Source organism: Marmota monax, unplaced genomic scaffold, assembly GCF_021218885.2.
Source record: "Marmota monax isolate L192 unplaced genomic scaffold, Marmota_monax_Labrador192_F-V1.1 WCK01_AAM20220418_F8-fsc00190, whole genome shotgun sequence".
Lineage (NCBI taxonomy): Eukaryota > Metazoa > Chordata > Mammalia > Rodentia > Sciuridae > Marmota > Marmota monax.
Genome location: NW_026693010.1, coordinates 479,363 through 504,164, shown reverse-complemented (window position 1 = coordinate 504,164; position 24,802 = coordinate 479,363). Strand labels below are relative to the sequence as shown.

General features: G+C 45.1%; 1 long non-coding RNA gene across 3 annotated transcripts; it reads left to right on the top strand.

Moving 5' to 3' along the window:
* Window positions 1-26: 26 nt before the first annotated feature.
* LOC124098367 (uncharacterized) lies at window positions 27-24,408 on the top strand. Of its 3 annotated transcripts, none has more exons than XR_009227583.1 (7): window positions 30-162; window positions 16,663-16,738; window positions 16,836-16,906; window positions 17,174-17,267; window positions 17,853-18,009; window positions 18,658-18,723; window positions 19,272-24,408. It is a non-coding gene; the product is annotated as an uncharacterized LOC124098367 (long non-coding RNA). The 3 variants fall into 3 exon arrangements; XR_009227582.1 differs by having other exon boundaries at window positions 19,267-24,408; XR_006853557.2 differs by lacking the exon at window positions 16,663-16,738 and having other exon boundaries at window positions 27-162; window positions 19,267-24,408.
* The last annotated feature ends 394 nt before the right edge of the window (window positions 24,409-24,802 follow it).

The following is a 24,802-nucleotide window of genomic DNA, read 5'->3' as shown; positions in this document are numbered from 1 at the left end:
AACTAGTTGCGGCCTGCCGCTGCGCCAGCCCTGTCGGAGGGTCCCGTTAGGGTTCCGTGAGTGTGGTTCCCTCGGGCTCCTAGGCCTCGGCTGCAGTCCAGGCCTCGCGCCCGAGCGCTGAGGGCGGCCGCCCCGCGCTGCCGGGAGTCGGTCGCCGAGAAGGTACGGTAGGATGGAGTTTTACGCTTCCCTTTAAGGGGGGTGGGGAGAGAGTACGGCTCCGGTGCCGGCAGCGCACATGTCGAGTCCCGTCTACAGCTGGCGTCGCTGACCGCGAGGAAGTGTCGTGCTGGCACCACGGACTCCCTCGGGCGTCTCTGCCAGGTGTCTGGCGCAGCGGCGCGCTGGGCGGCGCTCAGCAACCTGACGCCGAATCTGTGCTGCACTCACTTGTTCAATAGCTTATTAAGATCTCAATAAAAATTAAAGGTTCTGGAGGGTTACTAAGAATTTAACCCAGCGGCGCTTTGCCACCGAGACTTTTCTATTTTTTATTTTAAGACGGTCTAAATTGTGAGGTTGTCCTCGAACTCGGGCGTGCTCCTGGTTCAGTCTCTGGAATGGCTGGGATTACCTGCGCCACCGCTCCCCGCAGTGATTGACTTTGTCCAAAAGGCTCCAGTGGAATCTGGCACTGTTTGCTACGAGACCCCGTGAGCATAGTTATTTGTGTATACTATAGATAGGCAAGGACAGGCGCACGCTCAGGTAAGGTTAAACCACCACCGTTTTGTACTTAGTTTCTTGGCATGTTGCACTAAAATAATAACTCTTGAGGAGTAAACGCCCTCATAGAATTCAAGGGGAAAAAACATTTGTCACACCAGGTAAAAACTATTACTGAAAATTCAGGTCTTATCCAGGGAATACCAAAAAAGTGAGAGGAGGAGGACACCGTGCTGTGCGCCTGTAGTCCCAGCTACTCCAAGGCTGAGGGGGAGGATTTGGAAGCCAGCCTGCCAACACAGCGCAAAATAGTAAAAATTTGCCTGGCGCTGCGGTGCAGGCCTGTAATCCCAATTATTCAGGGAGGGAGGCAGAAATGTTGCAAATTTGATGGTAGCCTGGACAATTTAGCCAGACCCTATCTGAAAATACTAAAGAGGGCAGTAGTTTGGGGCTGAGATTGTGGCTCAGTGGTAGAGCCTTGCCTTGCACTTGTGAGGCACTGGGTTGGATGCTCAGCACCACATAAGAATAAATAAATAAGGTATTGTGTCCAACTACAACTTAAAAGTGGGGGTTACTAGGGCTCAGTAGTAAAATGCCCTTGGTTTAATCGCCAGAACAAGAAAAAGAAAGGGGGAGAAAAGGGAGGAAGGAAGGAGACCAAGAGGATGAGGGGAAAAGGAGAGTTACTCACTTTAGGCTATATTTATCACTGTCATTCAGATTCAGAGATTAATTATGCATTAAGATACTTAAAAATTTTTTTTGATGGACCTTTATTTTATTTATTTATATGTGATGCTGAGAATTGAACCCAGTGTCTCAAACAGGCACTTTACTACTGAGCTACAACCCAGTCCCTTAAAAATATATTTAAAATTTTGATGGTAATGTTTGGGCTGTAGTGACCTTACAGAGATAAATAGACACAGCTAAGTGTCCTTAGGAGCTGCATTTGAAATCTTTACTGACTCAGCCATGTGAAGCAACCAATCTCTCAGATTTATCTAGTTGACCAGGCTTATTCTCTTATTACAACATGACTCAGTACTTCCTTGCTTGAAAACAAAATTTGGAAAACATCACATACTATACTGTCCTTAATACAACACTTCTACTTTATACTTCATCATTGCATATATTAAAAGTTACACACCAGCCAGGCATAGTGGCACACACCTATTAAGCCAGCTACTTGGGAGACTGAGGCAGGAGTATCGAAAGTTCAAGGCCAGCCTCTGCAACTTAATGAGCTCTGTCTCAAAATTTAAGAAGGGGGAGAGCTGGAGAAAGCATACCTGGGTTCAATCCTCAGTACCACTAAAAATAAATAAATAAAGCCTAACACACCATTGAAATTATTATGATGTTTTTAAATAAAAATTGAACTTCGGGCTGAGGATATAGCTCAGTTGGTAGAGTGCTTGCCTCACATACACTAGGCCCTGGGTTTAATCCCTAGCACCACAAAAAAATAAATAAATAAATTCTATGATCTTTATTAAGTCGATGCAACTCTTAATGCCAGTGGAGCATCCTAATTAGAAATTCAAAAATCCAAAACTGAGTACCTTCTGACACTCTAAGTGGAAAATTCCACACTTTAACTTAATGTGATGAGTCACAGCAAAAATAACAAGTACACTAGGCCTGGTGCAGTGGTGCACACCTGTAATTCCAGCAGCTCAGGAGGCTAAGACAGGAGGATTGTGAGTTCAAAGTCAGCCTCAGAAAAAGCAAGGTACTAAGTGACTCAGCAAGACCCTGACTCTAAATAAAATACAAAATAGGGCTGGGGATGTGGCTTAGTAGTTGAGTGCCCTTGAGTTCAATCCCTGGTACCCCCCGCCCCCCCCCCCAAAAAAAAATAAGTGCACTAAAAATACTACATAAAATTGCTTCAGGATATATATGAGGTGTATATGAAACAAATGAGTTATGTGTTTACACTTAAGTCCCATCCCCCAAGGTATCGTCCTTTATGTATTCATATATAGCTGGTGGGAGTGAAAAACAGTACAGCCAGGGCTGGGGTTGTGGCTCAGTGGTAGAGTGCTCGCCTTGCATGTGCGAGACCCTGGGTTCGATCCTCAGCACCACATAAAAAGAAATAAAGGTATTGTGTCCAACTACAAACTAAAAAATAAATATTAAAAAAAAAAAACAAACATTACAGCCACCTTTGGAAAAAATCCTGGAGTTCCTCAAAAGTTTAAACATAGTTACCATATGACCCAACAGTAAGACTCCTAGGTGTATTATCCAAGAGAAATTGAAATGTGTCCATACAAAACAAAACCTTGTAGCATGTTCACAGCACCATCAAATAATAATAGCCCCAAAGTGGAAACAGACAAAATGTCCATCAACTGATGAGTGGGTAAACAAATGAGGCACATCAATACAGTGGAATATTATTCAGTCATGGTAGAAGTGTAAAGGCAGAAAATAGTGGTTCCCCTGGGATGATGGAGAAGTGACATGATTTCTGGGTTTCTTTTGGGGGTGGTAGTTGCACAATTCTGAATATGCTAAAAACCACAGAATTGTAGTCTCATAGGCAACTTATATGTGCCAGGTGTGGTGGCAGACCCCTGTAATCCCAGTGGTTTAGAGGTTGAAGTAGCAGGATTGCAAGTTCAAAGCCAGTCTTGGCAATTTAGCAAGGCCCTAAGGAACTTAGGAGGACCCTTTCTCAAAAAGGGCCTGGGAATGTGGCTCAGTGGCAAAGTACCCATAGGTTTAATACCCAGTAGTGTACACAAATGGAAAACTGATGCTTGCTGTATGAAAGAAAAAAATTTACTCATATAATTAAAAGTACTCTCAGTTACTCTCTGGAGAGCCTCATCAATATTGTTGGCTGCTGAGAAGTGACCAACGATAAGAGTGACTTCTAGCAATAGGTTGCTGAAAAGTTGTACTTGGGGGCTTTGTTAATTTATAATACATTGTAAGGGTGAGTAGCTCAGTGACAGAGCATTTGCTCAATATAATCAATCCCCAGCACCCCAAAGAGATTCTTTTTAAATTTTTTTTTCATTGTAGAAGTTACTGTTTGGGAAAACAAAAACAGTAATTCCTACAATATAGTATTCCCATATTCTGATTATTTTATAACATTAAAAAGGTCTACTCTGGACTGGGCACTATGGTGCACGCCTATAATCTCAGCGGCTCTGGAGGCTAAGACAGGAGGATTTCAAATTCAAAGCCAGCCTCAGCACTAAGCAACTCAGTGAAATCTTGTCTCTAAATAAAAATACAAAATAGGGCTGGGGATGTGGCTCAGTGGTTGAGTGCCCCTGAGTTGTACTAAATTAAATTCCTAGTACCAAAAAAAAAAGGCGGGGAGGAGTTTACTCTGGGATGGAATCAAGGATATTCTCTTAAAGATTCTTAGAGAATCCTTCTATTCTCTACCCAATATAACTCAGAGTTTAATTTTTTCCTTTAGAGTAATAATCCCCTCGTATATCCCTCTTCCTCATATTTTGTCTTCCCCCCTTCTTTCTCTCCCTGGAGTTTCCCTTTCCACATCCTCTCTCAATTAGCTGCAATGCATTATTTCTCATGTCACACCTGGGCTTTTGTGTCTGTGCATGATTGATATTCTCTATCCATCAGAGGGGACAGAATGCTGCTCATCCTTGCAGACCTAACTCCAAGAAACTCCAGTACTTGGGCTCTTTACTGTGCTTGTCCATCCCTCGGGTTTAGAAAGCTGTCTTCTCAGGAGGCTTTCCCTGACACCCCAACTCTAAGTTGCATCACCTCATTTTCTCACACTCATGTTTGCATGAGTGACATCCACTTCCCCAAGATGTCCTAAATTCTTAGAAAACAGGAGTCCTGGCTTTTTGTTCAGCAACTTATGAGTGGATTGGGCCTGCCATCTGTGCATAACAGCCAGAGGAGTGCCTTGCCACCTTTGAAAAACATTCTCAAACTATCAGCACCTCCTGTTAATACATTTATTACACTACTGTCTCATCAACCTGGATTGTTAGCTACAGATGGTTGTTACATGTCACATACATGAAAACATGCTCTTTCATGCTTTCATCTCTTTTACCTTGTCCCCTAGATAACATGTCTTAGGGTCACATTACTTGGCCTTTCAGATAGCTCTGCATCTAGCTTGAGGAGGTCCAGCCCCCTGTATATTGTATGGATTTATATTAGAGTCAATATTTCACATGAACACTGTTCACTTAGTTCCTTAGTCCAGCTCTTTGCATTTTCCCACAGCAAACAAAAACAAAACACTATTCTGTCTATGGAAAATCATCTTGATTTACATCACATTTCAGTTTAGCAGGGAAGAATACTGAATTAGCTAGAGAGGTTCTAACAGCAAAATTACCAGCTGGATATTGATTATGGTTTTAAAGTTTTTCGAATCTGGAGCCAGGCGCGGTAAGCAAATGCCTGTAATTCCCAGCAGCTCAGGGGGTGAGGCAGGAGGATCACAAGTTCAAAACCAGCCTCAGCAATGGTGAGGCGTTAAGCAACTCAGGAAGACCCTGTCTCTAAATAAAATTCAAAAGAGGGCTGGGGATGTGGCTCAGTGGTTGAGTGCCCCTGAGTTCAAACCCTAATACCAAAAAAAAAAAAAAGACCATGGGTGGTGGCATGCACCCACAGTCCCAGTGTTGTGCCAGCCTATAGGAGGAAAGACCAGACTCACAGAACGTTGTTTATTTAGAAGAAAGCAATGCTAATGATCTATGCAACTTCCAGAATTTGTGTTTTCTCACAGAAACCTTATAAGTTCAGTAATTCCAGTTTTTTTTACCAAGATAATGTAATATGTTTGATTTTATAAGGTGTACAAGTCTCCTATTTTGGTGCTTTTTAATAAAGTTTTGATTGTGGACCAAAAAAAAAAAAGATGGTGTTGGAAGTGAAGGAGAAATGTGAAGAAGAAATACTAGGAAATGATGTTGACCAAATTATATTAATATATTGTGTTCATGTATGAATATATAACATTGTGTATAATTGTAATGCCTCAGTTAAAAAACATACAGGGGAGAAAAAGACCAGGTATGGTGGCATGTGCCTGTAATACCAGTGACAAGTTCATTTTATAAAACCTCTTTGATTAAAACAGGTCAGTGGAATTGTATAGAATTAGAATTAGACCCAGTGAAAATGAATATATGCTGGAAATGGCAGGATTAATTCAATAAAAGGTATTGGTACAACCGAATAGTCATTTATAATAAAATATAGATTTCTGCTTCCCTCATTCGAAAATAAACTCCAGATGATTCAGAAATTTAAATATAAAAATTAACCACAGAGGTCTAAAAAGAAAGTAGTCGAATAAATACATTTCTAGTCTTAAATGGGAAAGGCTTTTCTATACATAGCCCTAGCTCAGGAGCCACATTTTTATTTAATATGTCCCATAGCAAACAAAACAAAACAAAAAAAAAAAAAAACACATTTGAAAAAACAACAAACTTGGAAAGATATTTTTAATATGCATGGCAAGAGAAAAACATCTCTAATAATAAAAACACTTAATCAGGAAAACTAACCCACTAGAAAGTAAATAGGCAAAGGATCAGAGCAGACAACTCACAATAGTTGCATTCAGTAACTGCACAATAGACTTTGCTTATGACTTCTGGTTTCCTGTCATGCCTAGAAAGAACTTCCCACTCCAAGATGCTTAGTGTTTCTGATGATAAAAGAAATGCAGTTGGGCATGCATCCTGTAATCCCATCGACTCAAGAGGCTGAGGCAGGAGGATCACAAGTTCAAAGCCAGCCTCAGCAATTTAGGAAGACCCTGTCTCAAAATTTAAAAAAGGACTGTACTTCAGTGGAAGAGCACTTGCCTAGAATAAGAAAGACTCTAAATTCAATTCCCAGTAATGGAAGTAATGACGGAAGACTTCGCCACCGCCCCCAGTAGTGGGGATGGAACCCAGAGGTACTATACCAGTGAGCCACATTCCCAACCCTTTTCCCTCTTTATGAATTGTCTAGGCTGGCCTGGAACTTGCAGTTCTTCTGAGTATGACACAAAACTTAAAAGCTAGTTTTTTTTTTTTTTTTAATTGTTGTTTTTGGGTTTTGGTGCTGGGGATTTAACCCAAGTCCTCAAACATGCTAGGCAAATGCTCTACTACTGAGCTACATCCCCAGCCTAAAGAAGAATTTTGTTGTTGTTTTGGTTTTGGTTTTGGTATTGAGGATTGAACCCAGGGGTGCTCAACTACTGAGCCCCCTTTATTTCTTTTTCTTTTCTTTCTTTTTTTTTTTTTTTTTTTTGGTACTGGGGATTGAACTCAAGGGCACTTGATCACTTAGCTACATCCCCAGCCACATCCCCATGTTTTATTTAGAGACAGGGTCTTGTTGAGTTGCTAAATGCCTCGATAAATTGCTGAGGCTGGGGCTGGGGATGTGGCTCAAGCGGTAGTGCACTCGCCTGGCATGTGTGCGGCCCTGGTTCGATCCTCAGCAACACATACAAATGAAGATGTTGTGTCCGCCGAAAACTAAAAAATAAATATTAAAATTCTCTCCCTCTCTCTCTCCTCTCTCCTCCCTCCACCCCCCTCTCTCTCTCTTAAAAAAAAAAAAAATGCTGAGGCTGGCTTTAAACTTGAAATCCTCCTGCCTCTGCCTCCTGATCCTCTGGGATTACAAGCATGCACCACCGTGCTGGCTAACAGAAGAAATTTAATCACATTCAGAAAGGTTTTTAAACTGGGCATGGTGGTGCAGGCCTGTAATCCCTAGCTACTAGGGAAGCTGAGGCAGGAGGATTCACTTGACCCCAGGAGTTCCAGGCCAGCTTAGGCAACATAGTGAGAGCTTGTGTCAACCAACAACAAAATGGAAAAAGAATAAAGCTCTGTAGGTATCAATTAAAGACTAGGATCTAATTGGCAAAGAATCTGAACACACAAGAGGAAAAAAAAACAACAAATGTCTCTCAGCCATGAAAAGATGCTTAATCTCAACAAAAATATAAATTAAAATAACAAAATATTTTTTTTTTTTTTTTAAATATTTATTCATTTATTTATTAGTTATCGGTGGACACAACATCTTTGTTTGTATGTGGTGCTGAGGATCGAACCGGGGCCGCACGCATACCAGGCGAGCGCGCTACCGCTTGAGCCACATCCCCAGCCCATAACAAAATATTTTTAAAAACTGGTAACTGTTTACAAAGTATGAAGAAAGAAATACTCTCATTGCATCTGGTGGTGCAAATTGGTACATGCTTAATAGAGGACAATTTGGCAATAACTAATAAAAATCTAAAATGTATGCACTCTAATCCAGCAACCCTTCTTTATGTTTATTCTACATCCTTGTGAATATAGTTTCCTAGATTCTTCTATCCTAGAAGAATCTGAAGGCTCATTCTCCAAAAAAACAAAACAAAGAATTTCTGTTCAGGAAGCCACATCTTTATTTAATATCTAGGCCAAATTAAGACATGAATAGTCTTTTGAAAATGGGGATTAAGTGGGCATGTGATTACTGAATGCTGGGATCCCCAGCCTTTTCTCCTCACTGGTCTCCTGCCACTCTGGCACCCAAACTTTTACTCACCAACCTGAAATTCTAGAAGATTATTTTCTGAAGCGTCTGATCTTTCCCAAGAAATAGGCATAAGTTATTTAACAAATTGCCTATGCAGATTATCGTAAATTGAATCCCAAAGTCTAAAATCTTCTGAGCCATGTGTGGTGCTAGAGATAGAACCCAGGACCTCACACCTGCCAGGTGAGCCATCTGGTAGTCCTGAGCCACACATCCAACCAGACCCCATCCTGATCATAAGCAGACCTCCAGTGGCTTTCCTGCATCTGAGAAAAGCCTCTGAACGTGGTTTTATACATCAAAACAAACACAAAACCCAACACTTAATGGACTTTACAAGAATACGAAATTTTAAAACAAGTGCTAATAGATTAAGTAGATACTGCATCCATGAAGCAACAACACACATCCTCATAATAAACTTCAGAAAATAAATCTCTTCAATACTAAAAACATGATAGCAGAAATAAAGAGAAGGGTTGGAAAAGAAAATTGAGGAGATCTCAAATCACAGAAGAAAAGAAAAATAGGGAAATGGAGAATCATCCTAAGTGGTTCAGGATCCAAACCCTGGAGAAGGGAGTCATCCACAAAGTATTTAAGAAAAATTCCCAGAACTGAGGCATATTGATTTACAAAGTGAGCACACCCAAATACCCAGCAAAAGGGATCAAAACAGATCCATCCCAGATTGAAACTAAAAAGCTTCTTCTCAGCAAAACAAACAATCAATGAGGTGAGTAGAGAGCCTACATCTCAGGAGCAAATTTTTACCACTCACACATCAGATAGAGCACGAATCTCTAGGGTATATAAAGAACTCAAAAAAATAAATGGCCCAATCAATTAATGGGCCAAGGAACTGAACAGACACCTCTAAGAAGATGATATGCAATCAATCAACAAATATATGAAAAAATGTTGAACATTTCTAGCAATTAGAGAAATGCAAATCAAGTCAAAACCAAGATTTCATCTCACTCCATTCAGAATGGCAGCTATTAAGAACACAACAATAAGTGTCGGCAAGGGGGCTGGGGATATGGCTCAAGCGGTAGCACACTCGCCTGGCATGTGTGCGGCCCGGGTTCGATCCTCAGCACCACATACAAACAAAGATGTTGTGTCCGCCGAAAACTAAAAAATAAATATTAAAATTCTCTCTCTCTTTAAAAAAAAAAAGTGTCGGCGAGGATGTGGAGGAAAGAGCATACTCATACATTGTGGTGGGACTGCAAATTGGTGCAGCCAATATGAAAAGCAGTAAGGAGATTCCTTGGGAAGCTGGGAATAGAACCACCATTTGACCCAGCTATCCCTCTCCTAGGTCTATACCCAAAGGACTTAAAAACAGCATACTACAGGGACACAGCCACATCAATGTTTTTAGCAGCACAATTCACAATAGCTAAACTGGAACCTACCTAGATGCCCTTCAGTAGATGAATGGATAAAGAAAATGTGGCATATATACACAATGGAATATTACTCAGCAATAAAAGAGAATAAAATCATGGCATTTGCAGGTTAATGGATGGCCTTGGAGAAGATAATGCTAAGTGAAGTTAGCCAATCCCAAAAAACTAAATGCGGAATGTTTTCTCTGATATAAGGAGGCTGATTCATAAAGGGGTTGGGAGGGGGAAATTCTAGATAGGGCAGGGGGTGAGAGGGGAAGGGAGCGGGCATGGGGTTAGAAATGATAGTGGAATGAGGGAATATTGCTCAGTTGGTAGAGTGCTTGCCTTGCATGCATAAGGCCCTGGGTTCTAATCCCTAGCACCACAAAAAAACAAAAAAGTGGAATGAGATGGATATCATTACCCTGAGTAAATGTATGAAGACACGAATTGTGTGGATATACTTTGTAGGGGCTGGGGTTGTAGCTCAATGTTTGAGCACTTGCCTCGGGTGCATGAGGCACTGGGTTCAATCCTCAGCACCACATTAAAAAATAAATAAATAGGGGCTGGGGATGTGGCTCAAGCTGTGGCGCGCTCGCCTGGCATGCGTGCAACCCGGGTTTGATCCTCAGCACCACATACAGAGATGTTGTGTCCGCCGAAAACTAAAAAATAAATAATAAAAATTTTTTTAAAAATAATAAATAAATAAAGATATTGTGTCCATCTACAACTAAAAAAATATGAAATGTGTGTATATATATATATACACACACACACAACACACATACATACTTTGTATACAACCAAAGATATAAAAAATTTGTGCTCTGTATGTATAATATGAATTGTAATGCATTCTGCTGTCATATATAGCTAATTAGAATTTTTAAAAATAAAAGAATGACCTAAGCTGAGAAGCCTCTGTGTAAGTCCACCCACCAAAAAAAATCCATCCCAAGGCACACTATCATGAAATTTAGTAGTCTCAGATCAAAGACCATCCTGTGAGCATCCATAGGGAGGACAAATCATATAAAAAGCTTCAGACTTCAACACCTCCAAAACCACAACACAACCTAGAATATAAACTCAGACCTGGTCTCTTTGTTTCTGTTCATTCAAGAATCCGAAGTGGCGTGATGCACAACTGTAACCCCAGAGGCTTAGGAAGCTGAGGCAGGAGATTTGTGAGTTCAAACCCAGCCTCAGCAAAAGTGAGGCACTAAGCAACTCAGTGAGACTCTGTCTCTAAATAAAATGCAAAAAAAGGCTGGGGATGTGGCTCAGTAGTCGAGTGCCCCTTCAATCCCCGGTACCAAAAAGTAAAAAGAGCTAGGAATGTTCAGTGGTAAAGCACCCCTGGGTTCATTCTAGGGTGCCACCAAAAAAAAGAAAGAAAAGAAAAAAATTATTGGATGCAAAAGAACAGAAAAATGGTTTTTCCAAATTCTGAGGAAATTTTTCTGCCAGCCTATAACTAGACCCATGCAAAATATCATTCAAGTATAGGGGCAGAAGTAAAGACATCTCTGGACATGCAAGATCTCAAAACAGGGGGCTGGGGATGTGGCTCAAGCTCTAGCATGCTCGCCTGGCATGCGGGTGGCCCGGGTTCGATCCTTAGCACCACATACAAACAAAGATGTTGTGTCTGCCGAAAACTAAAAAATACATAATAAAAAATTCTCTCTCTCTCTCTCTCTCTCTAAAAAAAAAAAAAATCTCAAAACAGTTTACCCTCTGGATACCTTTCTCAGGAAGCTATGAGTGAGCCTAATGAGGGCACATGCCTGTAGTGTCAGCAACTTAGCAAGATGCTGTCTCAAAAGGGGCTGAGGACATAGCTCAGTGGTAGAGCACCCTAGGTTCAATCCTCAGTACCACACACAAAAAAAGTTGCTCTGAAAATACAGAAAGCTTCCAGAAACAAATGCATAGTTTTATGGGCAGATGCTTTAGAGGTCAAGAATGAGAGCTAGATGTCTGAACAAGAACTAGAGAAACCAGGCTCTACCAATGCCCATGTCCCAATATACAGAGAATGCCAGACACCAGCAATCACAGAACTCTCCCCTCTGCCTGGATCATTGCAACAAGTGTCTCCCTTATGGCCTTCAAATCCAAAATTACCCACCCCCAAGATCCATCTAAAGCACGTATCTCAGAGTGAACTGCCCTCCTACAGGCTGGAGACCAGGCTGCCCACTGGCGATCTTCAGATGGTACCCTGCCTCCCTGCAGGCCTCTTTCCACACTGCCCCTGGCCTCCCAGCTGCCTCTGGCCACACCAGCTTCTCACCTTGACACCTTTGCACTTGCAGTCCCCTCCATCCAGTATGCCCTTCTGCAGAGCCCCCCAGTATACTGCACAACTGTCTCAGGTGTCATTTGCCATCAGGAAGCCCTCTCTGGGCCTCACTGTGCCCTCATAACACCTTGAGCCTATTTTTGTCATTGCACTTAAGTCAGAGTTACCTATTCCTAGGTCTGTCTTCCCAACAGTGAGCTCCCAAACTGAGACAGCAAGAGCTGGGCCTTGTGGATCTTTGAATCCCCAGACCTAGCAAAGTCCCCGGCACCTTGTAAACTGGGTTGGTGTTGCTGAATACAGGTTGAACAAAACGTCTTGCCTTTGAGAGGGAACATCAGGCATTAGCGATGCCTACTCTCTTCTTTCAAATTATTTTTACCTCATAAGTTATTTTGGAATGTTTGAAATCTTATTTTTATAAAGAAAAAAATTAGACATTTTTATAATAAAAATCCATTATTGACCAGACGTGGTGGCGCACGCCCATAATCCTAGCAACTCAGGAGACTGAGACAGGAGGCTTGCAAGTCCAAAGCCAGACTCAGCAACAGGCGCTAAGCAACTCAGTGAGGCCCTATCTCTACAATAAAACACAAAAAAAACAGGGCTGAGGATGTGGCTCAGTGACCCTGAATTCAATCCTTAGTACCCAAAAATAAAATAAAACATAAGTACTAGGAATGTGACTCAGTGATTAAGTGCCCCTGAGTTCAATCCCTGGTACCAAAAAAAAAAAAAAATCTATTAGTAGAGCTGGCTTAGTGGTATAGCACTTGTAGTATGCACAAGACCCTGGGTTGAATGTCCCAGTACTAAAATAAAAAAGAAAAGAAAAGATTATTTTTTTCCCATTCATCTTATACGTCCACCAACTATTGAGGCAACCTAGAAAGAAAAATAGTAAACTATAGCCAGATATAGTAGCACCCACCTGTAATCCCAGCTACTTGGGAGGCTGAGGCAGGCAGATGGACAATTTGAAGTAAGCCTGGTCAATTTCCTAACAACCTATCTTGAAAAAAAAAAAAAAAAGTTATTAAACCACTCCCCGCCATTGCCATTCGCTCAAGTAACAGTCCTGCTGTGTCTTATTTTCCAGACTGAGTCAGGTGGCTCCCTCTGCTGGCTTTCAAGGCTAGGAAGGCCAGTGTTCCCCTTTCCATCTCCTGGTGGGAAGTGTCAAGGGAGAGGCTTTTGGAAATGACTGATTCAATAGTGTCTTTCCTGAATGGCAAGAGCATTTAATGCTCCTTAACTAGAAGTCCTGTCTCACTAGAAACAAGGTTCTATCTCTTCAGTTCCTAAGACACTGAGCTCTATTTATGTCTTCTTTTGAGATTCATGCCCCCAACTACAAATCTCCAGGGATGTGCCATTCAGAAATCCTTTGATTCAAGTACTGGGAACCCACCACCATTAGCCTGAATAAAAAAGGGATTATAGGCTCCCACAGCCAGACCCTGGGTTGAATTTCCCAGTACTGCCAAAAAAAAAAAAAAAAAAAAAATATATATATATATATATATATATATATATTTATTTATTTATTTTCGTCTTACACCTCCACCAACTTCCAGAAATTGAGACAACCAAAAATAATAAGTAAATAAATAAACTATAGCCAGATATAGTAGCATCAGCCCCTCCTAAAAGGGTGGTTGTAACCCTGCTGTGATGAAATTAGGAGGAATCACAGACCACACCTAATGCAACAGAGAATTCAGACCAGCTTGAGCACTGTGTACCAGGCATTTCCCATATTTCACCTAAATTAACCTCCCAAAGACCCACAGGTGGTAAATGCTGTGGTCCTCATGTAACTGACAGGAGAGACAAGGCCAGGGCAGTGCCTGGGTGTGCGCGGAGGCTTTTCAGTTCTGGGCCCTTTGATACAGGGTGATACAGACTATAGAAGTAAGTATGAGCCAGACACGATGATCCCAGCCACTCAGAGGCTGAGGCAGAAGAGTTGCAAATTCCATCCAGCCTCACAATTTGTAAGACCCTACCTCAAAATAACAAGTAAAGGGCTGGGGACGTGGCTCAGTGATAGAGTGCTTCCCTAGCAATGCACTAGGCCCTGGGTTTAACTCCCAGCACCACAAAAGATAAAATCATAAATAACTAGAAGTTTGTTTTTGAGACACAGTCTCACTGTGCAGCTCACACTGGTCTCAAATTCACAAGCTTGAGCAATCCTCCTCCCTCAGCCTCCTGAGTAGCTGCGACTGCAGGTGCTCACCACTTCACCCAGCAGCAGAAGTTGGTGACTTATAGGGCACTGACACTATTGATATGTTTGGCTTACTGGTGTCTCCACATGCACACAGCCCTTCAGTGCAGGAATGTACCCAGGTGCCTGGGCGGGCAGGCAAGAGGAGCAGTTGTCACTAGCTGTGCCCTCATATGATCCAGTGAGTTGTTTTTCATACAACTTGGTCCCAAATCCAGTTGACCAGCCCACCTGGTGCTTGGAGAAGAACAAACACCAGTACCAGCTCATACCTGCAAAGAGGCCTCCTGTGGCCCCAGTGAGACACCTCCCTAAGGGGCTTTCCCCCTTGTTTCAAGTTTCCCTGAGCCACTGTCTTTGGAGCCCAGCCAGAACTTTAGTCCCCCCATACAGCTGTGCTGCAGTTGGCTGCATCATCAAAATAGGTCTGTATGGAGGCTGGAAAAATAAGGACTCCGTTCCAGTTTTTGTTGTGGGTCCATCCAAGAGTCTCAGATGACAGCAAAAATACCACTGGGTTGGAGGGTTAGGCCATAGAACATCCTTAAAGAAATCCAGCTCCATGCCAGGCGTGATGGCGCCTGTAATCCTAGTGACTAGAGAAGCTGAGACAGGAGGATCACAAGTTCAAGGCCAGTCTCAGCAATTTAGCAAGACCCTTTGACAAAATAAAAAAGACTGTGGATGTGACTCAGTGGTACAGCATCTCTGGGTTCAATCCCTAATGCTAAATAAATAATAAATTAAAATTAAATAATTAAAATTTTTAAATATATATCCAGCCCCCTTTTCTCAGTCTGCCTTTCAGAGCCTTGTTCAGTTTCCCAAGTCGGCTTTCCAAGCAGCAGGAGAGCAGACCATATTTTACCCCATTCCACAGCCATAGGGATGCATTTGATAGCCAGGGCTTCTGCAATCCATCACCCACTAGCTCTCCTCAGGTTTCACCTACAGATTATTCCCTACCTGTGTGTTAGGCTTGGAAGTCCAGAAGGCCCTGTTCCCAGCCGAGCAAGCACTTGTTCACTGGGCCACAGGAGGCCCGAGCGTCTGTGTCTGAACCCACCACTGCACTCTTCTCTGGAAACTGCTCTCCCAGACAGTGACTGTGTTGCCAAACAAAGGGACAGAGCTCTATGTGGATCTGCAAGTGTTCATGTTGTTTAGGCTGACTAATGGTGAATGGACAAGACTTAAAACTGCTAGTCTAAACATTTCTTTGTTTTTTGTTTTTGTTTGGTATTGGGGATTGAATCCAGGGGCACTTACCATTGAGCCACATCCCCAAATCTTTTTTTTTTTTTTTAGAGACAGGGGTCTCACTGAGTTGCTCAGGGCCTCACTAAATTGCTGAGGCTGGCTCTGAACTCAATCCTCCTGCCTCAGCCTCCCGAGCTTCTGGGGTTATAGATGTGCACCACAGTGCCTGGCTAATCTAAACATTTCTAGTTCAAGTTGACCATCCCTCCGACCAACCCTTGGTGAAGGTCACAGTACATTGAGACAGTATCATTATCTTTTTGTGTATTCTCTGCTTGTTTATTGCACTGACATCCCACTAGTGCCCACACAGTGCCCAAGAGGGTCCTGGATCCCTGCCTGGAGTGCATTTGGCAAATCACCACAACATGGGACAACAGCCCACCTATGAAAGGTGTCAAGGGGGCCACAGTGGAAAGACAGTACGTTCCCTGAGCCTCCAGAAAGGTGGCTTGTGGCTACACCTTGACCACCCACTCATGGAGGGGATCTAAGAAAAGGAGAAAAAGGTGGGCAGGGATTGGAGTGACCAGCTCTTAGGAGGAAAGTGGTGGTAGCAGATGAGTGGGGAAATGTGGGAGCAGTCCAGGCAGTAGGCAGATGCTAGAATTATCATTCCCCCACCCATACTGGGGGTTGACCAAGGGCGCTCTACCACTGATAGACCCAACCTGATCTTTTCTTAAAATTGGAAGCCATCTCACCATAAAGCCATGAAAAGATAATTTCGGCTTTACTATAAATTACTGCAAATTCTGAACCTGCTTGGAATGGCTGCCCATGCCTTGAACTCACCCATGCCTGGCTCTCTGACCAGATAGCAGCTCTCTCTGAAACTTTAGTGACGCCTCACAAATCTTGGCCTTCCCTGGCCAGATAACGACCCTCTCTGAGGCTCTAATGACCTTCATAAATTCTGATGTTGGGGCCTGCAAAAATGTAAACTACCATTTGTGTTATGCTCCTCAGAGTTTTGTTATCTGTAACCCCCCTTTGTGTAACTTTCTGGGCTACAAAGCTGGGCTGCAGGAAAGCTGGGGTGCTGTCTTGTTCCCGTGGTTTTGGGTGGGAGAGGCAGCCCTGCCGGTTGAAATAATAAGCTTGCTTTAATTTGATTTTAATTGGAGTCAGTGGTCTTTTCTTCCATCCTGGTCTAACACCACTATGCTATAACTCTAGACCTTTTATTTGGTATTTTGACATAGGGTCTTGATGAGCTACTGAGGCTGGCCTTGAACTTTTGATCCTCCTCCCTCAGCCTCCAGAGCTGCTGGTTTACAGGTGTGTACTACCACACCCAGCAGATTATTATTCTTACAATTCTTTTTTTTTTTTTTTAGTGAGAGAGAGAGAGAATTTTTTAATATTTGTTTTTTAGTTTTCAGCGGACACAACATCTTTTGTTTGTATGTGGTGCTGAGGATCGAACCCGGGCTGCACGCATGCCAGGTGAGCGCTCTATGGCTTGAGCCACATCCCCAGCTCAACACATTATTATTCTTTATGAGTTATATACAGACATCTTTACTACAATTGAGATCCTCAGTGTCCACAGAGGCCTGTATGTTTAAAGGCTAGTCCCTAGCTAAGTGCTATTGGGAGGGGGTAGAGATTTTGAGAGGTGGGGCCTAGTGGGAGGGCTGCTGGTCATTGGGGACATGCCCTGGAAGAGTATAGTAAGGCCCTAGCTTTCCCTTTTTCTCTTTTGACTTCTAGCCATGAGGTGAAAGGTTTGCCTCACCATGAAATGCTGCATGGAGTGCTGCCTTGCCACAGGCCCAACCGACCATACACAGAAACCCCTGAAACTGTGAGCCAAATAAACCATTTGTTCTCTTTACAAGTTGCTAATTTGTCCCAGTAATGGGAAGCTAACACAATATTCTTTTGTATGCATAGAATATCCACTACTGAGCTACCCCCAGCCCTAAACAGTACTGTTGAATGTTGACTAAAATGGAGATTGGGTTGATTTCATTTCTAAATGAAATAGTTGTTGACAACTATTGGATTTGGATTCAGAGGCAGCATGCTGCTTGCTATTTAGTGCTGCTCAGAATACTACACTGCAAAGTAGCTTGGGAAGTGTTAGATTGGCTCTTGCTACGTGTCCCTAGCCTCCTGAAGGGTGGATGTAGTATTTCGATTTGCCACATCATATTAACTGGGACACAGTCAGTTCAGTGAAATGCTCACATCATGCATATCTACTCTGACTTCAGAGAAGGAACAAGGGGCTTGGGATGTGTAGAAGTTCCCAGTAACTTATTCTTGCTCAGGTCAACTTATGGCACTTCTACCCAGCCAATCTGTCCTCAGGTGAAAGAATTTGGAGTCCCATTAAGACAGAGATGAAACCTTAGCCAACCGCCCTATCCCTACCCGCATTTTACAGATGAGGAAACCAAGGCTTCCAGAGAAGCCCCAAAGTCAGTAGAGGAAAAAGCAGGGACAAAAAAGCAAACCCCTACCACCTCACCCAAGGTGGCAGGAAGGCAGCAGAAGAGACAGCTGTCCTGGATCTTCAAGGAGGGATGGTTTCCAAGCAAGAGGTATGAGCCAGCAGAAGACTGGGCAGGGGAACCCTTTATTGGAGGGTGAGGAGGTGAGGGCAGAGGCTCATGGAACTAGTCATGGAAGACCCACCAGGGCCAACCTGGAGGATTGTCAGATTCATGACAAGGCAGCCAGACCAAGGTGCCCACCATCTGGTCCATTGGCCACAAGGCAGATTCCTGACTGCCAAGGTGACCCTTGCCTCATGTAAACAGAAAAGAACTATCAGCTGGGCTAGCCAGGGACATCAGACCTGCTCCACACTCTGCAGTTTCACTTGCTGACCACTCCCACCACTACCCTGGGTTATCTAAGGATAAACACCCGCTGCCCCTGCCTGCGCACACCCCCCTCCCCCAGACACTTATCAGGGCAGCTGGACCTGTTCTTCCACTGGCTGACATGGAGACTGTCCTGGGGTGGGTCTCAGCACAGAGGCCTCTGCCCTGTGGTTGGCCAAGACAACAAAGGGAGTCCCATACAAGCAGAGCCAGCTGATGAGTGGCCACCACCATTCTGAGGTCCTAAGAGATCTAGGGAGGCCAGTAGAGGTGGGAGTTGAGGAAGGTGCCTAGCTAGCTCTCTCCAGCTTAAGACTGCTTGATGTAAATTATACTTTTTTTTTTTTTTTTTTTACCCTCCAGGCTTTCTTCTTTCAAAAAAACTGCTTCTAGGCAGAAGGACTGCTGGAGACCAGCCTGGGCAACATGGTGAGACCCCCATCTCAAATAAATAATTAAAATTAAAAATAGGAGGTTTGGGTTGTAGCTCAGAAGTAGTATACTTGCCTCCAAGCTTAAGGTCCTGGGTTAATTCCCAGCACTAAAAGCAAACAAGCTTAGCTGGGCACACACCTGTACTCCCAGCCACTCCGCTTGCCTCGGGAGGCTGAGGCAGGAGGATCACGAGTTCAAAGCCAGGCTCAGCAACTTCGTGAGGCCCTAAGAAACTCTGTGAGACCCTATCTCTAAATATTTTAAAAGGTCTGGGGATGCGGCCAAGTGGTTAAGTGCCCATAGGGTCAATCCCTGGTACCAAAATAAATACATAAATAGAAGCTGGGGTCAGACCTGTAATCTCAGAACTCAGGAGGCCAAGGCAGAGGATCCCAAATTCAAGGCCAGCCTCAGCAACTTGTGGAGACCAGGTCTCCAAAAGTAAAAAGAGCTGGATCGTGTCTGTGGTAGAGCATCCCGGTTCAATCCCCAGGACCCCAAATCAAATAACAGAAAGTCGTTTTCTTCTCTTACAAGTGCAGACAGCTACCCAGGGGAATGCTGGAAGATTTGAGGTGGATTCTCAGACGGCAGCCGCCCCGACGGCCCAGTCCTGCCGTTGGAAGGGGAGGAAGTTCGCAGTCGGAGGCTACAAACCCCCAGTTAACGGACCTGCAGGCGGCGCCCGGCGCCTCTGCGCGGAAGGGTTCCTCCCGCGGCGGGCGGGCGGGGCGCGCTCCTTCCGCTGGCGGCGACGGCCGTGGGCGAGCGCAGGGAGGGGAGGGTCCACAGACCGGCGGGAGGAGGGCACCTCCTTTCCGCGCGCCCCGGGGTGGGAGCGCCGAGGAGCTGCTCTGAGCGGTGGGCGCGGGCCGTCAGAGCCCAGGGTGTGGCCCCGCCGGGCTTGCGCCGTCCTTCCTCTCTCATGCCCATTTCTTTTACACACTATTTTTGTGCCGGGGACTGGGGACGAAACCCGGCATCAGACATGCGAAGCAGGCTGCTACCACTGAGCTCCAGCCGCCCCTGTATTCCTCATAAATGGCCAGGTCACCTGGGCCTCTCCGCGGGAGGGAGGGCAGGGCCAGCATGGCTTCCTAGGTCTGAAGCAGCCAGGTCAGGCGTGGAGATGGGCACAGAGTGGGCTGGAGCTGTGGTTATTGGGAACATGGGGCTCAAGCTGATGAAGGCAGGTGACCAGTTTAATGACCCCAGTGTTGGGTAAACAAATCTGTGGAGCATCCAGGTGGATGGGCTTCAGTAAACAGGATGCTGGGAGTGAGGGCAGGAACACACTTACAAGGGATGCTTAGGAACGGAAGGGAACTGGGCAATATTGTAGAGTCAAAGAGCCCAGGAACTGGGAGGGCAAGAGACCTGTGAGCGGTGGCAGGACCCTTCTCCTGTGGCCCTCTCAACCCCTTGGCTTCTGGTGGAAGCCCATCTGTGTTGGGGCCTGCCTTCAGTCAGACAGCAGAGCAGGCACAAGCCCCTGGCCTGGGCAAACCATGAAACTGAACAAGGACATTCAATGGGAGTTCCCAGGCAAGGAGCATGTGGGTAGATACCCCAGCAGAGAGAAGGGAGAGGTGGAATGAGCTGGGTGGCAGCCCCCTGTGGTCTGCCACCTGAAGAGGGACCTCTGTTGTGTGTCCCAGTGATACTGCCGGTTATGGGTAAGGAATTCTGGTTTCCCACCTGTTGAAGTTTGAACATAAGAGAAGCACAGGGAGGCCAGCTTATAAAGCAGGGTTTGTTTAAAAAGGAGTAACATAGACTCCTGCAAAGGAGAAGGGGCCATAGCTGGTATCCGAAGAAGCGAGGTTTTCTGCCCTTTTTATATGTCCCAGGCTCCCTTGGTTCTCCTGCCCTCTTCCCCTTCTCTTTCTCCCTCCAGCGACTAGGCCCAGGAATGTTCGGTGGGAGGGCCAAAGGGGGGAAACCCGTGGGCTGAAGGGGGAAGGGCAGGATGTGCCGTGCAGCCCAGGACACGTGAACAACCTTAGAGCTCCCTGTAGAGAGGGGCAATGCCTGGGACAGGTTACCTTGGCAACAGGTGGGAGCAGGGGCAGGTTCTTGATGAGGGTGGAGGAAGGGCTCTGAGGGAATTAACATTTCAGTCCCTCTGGGGACTGTCTCCAACTTCTGGGACTCACTCACAATTGGCCTCCTTGATCTGACCTGACTCCATCTACCTGTCTGTACTGACTGCCTTTCTAATTCTGGCTTCACCAGAAGTCTGGGACTTTCTACAACAGGAGATGGGCAGTTGAGAAAGGAATGTGGAACAGACTCAGTTCAGCAAGAATCAGCAGAAGATTGCCACAGTACAGGGCCTCAGGGCCTAAGATGGCAGGTGGACCCCTGAGCATGAAGAGAAAGAGCATTTCCAAGGAAAATTCTACTTGTCTTGGCAGCCATCAGACTATGGGGGGTGAGGGTGAGGGGTGAGCCAAGGATGACTCAGAAGGTTTGGAAGGGTCAAGGGTAAATGGCAGTATTCTGGAACAGTTTAGTGGTTGCCAGCAGTTTACTTCAGGTATAGGTCACCTTCTCCCATTCTGTTAGGAGAACCTCAGTGCCTCTAACCTCTGAGTACCCCCTGCATGCCAGGTACTGAGGGCTTCCCTGGGATGAGCTTATGACCTCTCTCCACATGCCTGCCATCAGCACAGACAGGCTGAGCAGTTTGTTCAAAGCTGCATAGTCACAAGTTGACTCCAGACCTTGTTTCCCCCACACCCCCATGGTTCCTTTTGAAATCAGGGCCTTGCACATGGGAGGCACACTTCTTTCTGAAGTATAAGCCATGAATCACTGCTCTTCCTATATGTGGTAATTACAACTTGATTCTAAACATTTCTCCAAAGCTTTTGATAAACATCAACTTTTTTTTTTTCTTACAGTGCCAGAGGTGGAACTCAAGGACTAGTGCATGCTAGGCAAATCTCTACCGGTGATCTACATTCCCAGGTCTCAACCTGAATTTTTTTCTTTTTTTTTTTTTTTTCGTGTGTGTGTATGTGGTGCTGGGGATTGAACCCATGGCCTTGTGCATGTGAAGCAAGCACTCTACCAACTGAGCTATATCCCCAGTCCCCTGAATTTTTTTTCCCCCTCGTTTTCAGTACTGGAGATTGAACCCAGGGGCACTTTACCACTGAGCCACATCCCCAGTCCTATTTATTTGTTTATCTGTGGTGCTGGGGATTGAACCCAGGGCCTTGTGCATGAAAGGCAGACACTCTACAACTGAGCTATATCCCCAGCCCTCCCAGTCCTTTTTGTTGGGTGCAGAGCAGGCTGAATTCTGTTGTCTGCTGGGCAGGCTGAACAGATGTTGGCTGCAAGATAGCCCACGCACTCAAACCCCCCTCTATCTGGTCCTTTATCACCTGTTTTCCTCAAGTCTGAACATTCAACCCTGCTTAAGGCTGAACACTTAACCCCCCCTGCAGACCCAGAGGCCCCATTAGATTTGGGCTATAAAAACTCCCTCCTACCAGGCCCTCCTCTCTCTCCCTCTCTCTCTTGCTCTTTCTCTCTTGCTCTTTATCTTTCTTACGCGCGCTCTCTCTCTCTTGCTCTTGCTCTCTCCCTGTTCATCTCTTCTCTTTTCTCTCTCTTTCCTTCTTTCCTTTCTCTTTGTTGCACTGCTGCAATAAAGATCTTTTGGTTGCTCCGAGTGTTGTGGTCACTTTCCTTTCATTGGTGCCGAAACCTGGGAGAGGGTTAAAACCCACTTTTGGGTCCCTCTTCCTTCGGAAGTGCCACTGACCGGATGACCTGAACCCAGGCCTGAACCCATTTTCTCGACTGCTAGAACTCCATCCACCACCGACCTTCAATTGGTGAGTTTCCCCTTCCTGGAGTCCTAAACCCAATGGTGGTGTCAGGAGGATTTGGCCTTGATTGTCTGGCAAACCTCTTTGCCCACCTGCGGGGAGGAAAACACCCCACCACAGCCTTTAAGGCTACGGTGGCCCTCAGGGACTCCTTCCTAGGGCAGAATAGACTCCTGGGTTCAAAATTATTCCCTTCCCTTCCCAGCTGTTAGTTACCAGCATAGGCTTTGTAGGTCTCCCTCGAAGGACTGTGTAACCTCCAGGGACACATAACAGAGAACTGAACATCACAGTCCACCCAGACCTTCACCATCTCTGTGGCTCTCCTAAAATCCTAGTCCTCACACCTTCAAGACTCGGCTGCTAGAGAGTACCTTACCCTCCCCTTCCTCTCTCTTCCCCTGTCTCTCTCTTTCCCCTCTTTCCGGCCCTGCAAGTCTCTGGCCTCTCCAGGAGGGGTCCCAAAAAGAAAAGCCTTGGGCAAGGTCTCCCACGGCTCCAGCTCCATCCAGGACGAGAGCTTCGACTGTCAGGATTCGGTGATGACCAATCTCTGCAGCTCGAACCTGCCACTAAGACACTCCTGATTTTTGGCTCTAGCGGGGACGCCCCTTTTGCCAATAAATCAGTTTCCTCCTTCTCTCTTATACTACGGTTGCGTCTCCTTCCTTCTCCTCTATACCAAGTTTGCATCCCCTTCCCTCCTCCTTATACTACTTTGCGACACGGGTAATGTGTCCTCTCTGCCGGTCGACTCTCCCCTACAATGCCTCTTGGATAACCTCAAAACCCTCTCCTTGACACCAGACATCAAACCCCCAAAATTGATCAAATATAGCACCCAGGCCTGGCCCACTTATCCCTTAGACAACCAAAGCAGATGGCCCCCCTTTTGGGTCCCTGGATCCCTCCATTCTAAGGGATCTCTACAATTACTGTGAGCATTCGAAAAAATGGGTAAAAAGCTGCTATATCAAAGCTTTCTTCTTGCTTGTGCTCTCTGCACCTCTGCAAATTCTTCTAGCTTGCAAACCAACACCCACAACCACTGATCCCCAATCTCCTCTTCCTCCGGACTCATCCACTACTTTTGACCCTCCTGATGAATTTCCACCCTATCGCCCGGCTCAAATAGGTCCTCACCCTCAACCTTCTGCCCCAGCCCCTCCACTGTCTCCCCCACCTGAACAACCTGACTTCTCCTCTCCACTCACTAGATCAAAAACCTAAACAACCGTCTTTCCTCAAAACATTGCCTCTTTTCTGAGGTAGCAAGTACTGAAGGAATCCCTCTACCCAACACTTTTTATTTTTAAATTTTATTTATTTATTTACTTACTTAAAATACTTTTTAGTTGTCAATGTGAAGCCAGATTTAAAGATAGATAGTCAGTGTAGATAGATAAATTGAGTCAAAAGAACTAGGAGGACAATTTTAAGTTACTCTGAGAAGTTGGACACTGTCCCCTGAGGGATCTTATGTAGAACCTGCCCCTGCTCCAACCTGTTGCCAGGGTAACCTGTCCCAGGAATTGCCCCTCCCTCCAGGGAACTCTAGGGTTGTTAAAGTGTCCTTGTCTACTCCACCTGCCCTTCCCCCTTCAGCCCACCTGGTTCCCACCTTTTGGCCATCCCACCCAGCACTCCTGGGCCTAGTCACCACCTCCACAAGAAGGAGAAAGATAAAAGGGAAAAAGGCAGGAGAACAAAGGAATCCTAGGATATATAAAAAGGGCAGAACACCTCGTTTCTTGGGATACCAGCTATGGCCCCTTCTCCCTTGCAGGAGAAGTCTATGTTACCCCTTTTTAAATAAACCCTGCTTCATATGCTTTCCTAGGTGTGCTTCTTTAATGTTCAAACTTCAACATGTGGGGAAGCAGGACTCCTCACCCTCACCAATAACCAGTGGTATCAAATGAACCTTTATTTTGTTTATATACAGTGCTGAGAACCAAACCCAGTGCCTCACACATGCTAGGCAAGTGCTCTACCACTGAGCCACAACCCCAGCTCAGTCCATTTTATTTTGAGACAGGGTCTTAAGTTGCTTAGGGCCTCCCTAAATTGCTGAAGCTGGCTTTGAACTTATGATCCTCCTACCTTAGCCTCCAAAGTCCCTGGGATTACAGGGATGTACCATCACAATGGGCTCCTAAGCATCAATTTTTAATTTTTATTGTACCAGGAATTGAGAGACACTTTGGTACCAGAGGTCATTAACCACA